The sequence below is a fragment of the Melanerpes formicivorus genome, unplaced genomic scaffold (assembly GCF_026170545.1).
Source record: "Melanerpes formicivorus ecotype bairdi unplaced genomic scaffold, bMelFor1.0.p_v2 SCAF_1078, whole genome shotgun sequence".
NCBI classification, from domain to species: domain Eukaryota; kingdom Metazoa; phylum Chordata; class Aves; order Piciformes; family Picidae; genus Melanerpes; species Melanerpes formicivorus.
This window is the reverse complement of record NW_027143430.1, coordinates 20001-22500: the sequence shown is the minus strand read 5'-3', so window position 1 is coordinate 22500 and position 2500 is coordinate 20001. Positions and strand designations below refer to the sequence as shown.

At 77.3% G+C, this 2500-nt stretch overlaps 1 non-coding gene across 1 annotated transcript; it reads right to left on the bottom strand.

Moving 5' to 3' along the window:
- Nucleotides 1-316: 316 nt before the first annotated feature.
- LOC137461031 (5.8S ribosomal RNA) lies at nt 317-469 on the bottom strand. The gene has a single exon (XR_010993190.1). It is a non-coding gene; the product is annotated as a 5.8S ribosomal RNA (ribosomal RNA).
- Nucleotides 470-2500: the final 2031 nt, after the last annotated feature.

Here is a 2500-nt window from a genome sequence, read left to right as displayed (position 1 = left end):
GGTACCCACCCGCAGACAGCCGCGCCCGCGCGGGGGGAGTGCCGGGGGGGGCGAGGCCCGCGCCTCCTCCCCCAACCGGGCTCTCGTCTCCCCCAACGCCCCACCGGGCGTCGCTGGACCAACGGGGAACCCCTGCCGGCGAAGCCCCGGCGGGACGAACTCCGCGAGAGCGGGCGCTCCGGGAGCGGGGAGCTACGGAGCGCTCCCCGAGTCTGCACTTAGGGGGACGAAGGCCCCTCCCCGCCCGGGGGAGAGCCTGCGAGGCGACCCCAGCCGCGCCGCTCGGCGGGCACCGAGGCGGCGATTGATCGTCAAGCGACGCTCAGACAGGCGTAGCCCCGGGAGGAACCCGGGGCCGCAAGTGCGTTCGAAGTGTCGATGATCAATGTGTCCTGCAATTCACATTAATTCTCGCAGCTAGCTGCGTTCTTCATCGACGCACGAGCCGAGTGATCCACCGCTAAGAGTTGTCTGGCTTTTCGGCACCGCCCCGCCAGCGCGGAGGGGCCGGGACCGCTCGCAAAGGAGCGGCCCCTCGGAGAGCGCGGCACGGCGGCCGCTCGCCTCACATTGACCGTACAAGCACAGGAGAGGGGGGGAAAATAAAACGAAACCCCGAAGCGGCAAAAGCAAGGGGCGGGGAGCCCGCGCTCCCGGCTTTTTTCCCTCCCCCGAGGAGGGAAAAACGCACCTTGCGGCGCTTCGGGGCCGGACCAGGCGCCCGGGCTCGCTCCGACCTCGGCGCGGAGGAGGCCCGCCGCGCGCCGCCGGGAACGTGCCCCGAACCCGGCCTCGCCTCGCGTGCACGGGGAAAGAAAACCCCCTTCGCTTCCCCACCCAACGGCGGGGGGGGGTGTGTCTCTCGCTGGCCGCCCCGTGCCGTCGCGGAGACGCCACGAAGCGAGGCAGCGGAGACCCCCCCCCCCCGCCCCGGGGAGCGAGGGGGGCCGGGCGCACAACCCCGCCGGAGGAGAGCGCGCGCGCGCCTCCGCACCGGCCCCTCCAACGCCGCCACCGCTGCGGCCCATCCCGGACTTTCTTTTCCCCCGCTTTGGCCCCGGGGCCGAGCCCCGGCCGGCTCGCGCCCTCGGGCGGCTTCCTCTCGCCACCGAACCCCCCCCCCGCCGCGGGGGACGGAAAACGGCTTGCGAGACGGAAAGCCCGAGCCCACGTGGGACGCCACCGCGGCGACCCGCCGGCCCTCGCCGGGCGGCGCACCCGCCGACCGACAAACCCCAGCGGCACGAGCCCCTTCCATCCTCCCCCGGCGCCACCGCGCCGCCGGCTTCGCTCGCTCGACCCCTTCCGTGGCCCCGCGGCCAGGCGGACAGCGGACGGCGCTGAGCCGGGGGGCGGGCCCCCGCTCTCCCCGTTTCCACGCGGAGACCGGGGGTGGGACGCCCCCGGCTGCCCGCCCGTCCCCCACCCGGCACGCGCCGGGAAGGCGAACGGGGAAGCCCGCGGGCAGGGCCCGGGACCGGGACAGCCGCAGCCGGTGGCAGGGTGCCCTCCGGCGAGGGACCGGAGCCGGAGACGCCGAGCGACGCCCGCCGCCGCTCGGACGCGGTCACGCCACCCGAAACCGGCCCCGGACGGGGGGGGAACCGGCAGCGCGAGACCGCCGAGGGCGCCAGCTCGCCGGGGCCCCGCTCTGGGGCCTGGGCAAAGGGAAAAGGGACCGGGAGGTCCGCAGCGGCCCGCGCCGCAAGAGGCGCCGCCGCCGAGCCGCGGCAACGCGCCCGCACAAAACCCCCGGCGGGGGCGAAGCGCCCTGGGCCAGCCCCCACCGCGGGGGCTCGCCGCCCCGGCCCGCGAGAAGCCCGCGCTTCAACGCGCCGCCGGGGACGCCCGTGGCGAGGCGAGGCGCGGGCCGGACCACGGCCGACCTCGCGCGGTGGGCTCTCTCCGGCCGAGCGCTCGGACCGCAGAGAGGGGGGGGCAGCAGAGTCCCCTCCCCGGCCCGGCGGGCCCCCGGAGGACGACGAGCGCGACGACGGCGGACCTAGCCAGAGGCATTGCGGGGGCAACCCCCGCCCCTCTGAAGGCACCCGCCCGCCCCCGCGCTCGCCCCCGCATCCGGGGGTGGCGCGCCGAGCCGCCCGGGTCTTTAAACCGCCGCCCGGCTTCCTCCGCGGTAGGGCAAGGCCGCGGACGAAGGCGCGGAACGCTAGGTACCTGACCCTGGGGTGAGGGAAACCAGACTTAAGGCCCCGCGGGGGTGCCTCCCCCCACTGCCGCCGTCGGGGGGAGCGTCCGCCCGCGGGGGCCGCGCCCGACGTCCGCCGCCACCACCGCGCCCCTGGCCTGGCCCGAGGCCCGGGGTTTCCCTCAGTCAGCCGGCGCTGCGCTCGGGGAGGAGGGACGCGGCTGGGGACGCCCATGCCGCGCGCTCGCCGCGCGGCGAGCGCCCGGCTACGGCGGCCCCGGCGGCGGACCGGCGCAGGGCCGGCGACGACGGCGACGACGGCTGGGCGGGCCGAGGGCCCGGGAGAGCCCGCTC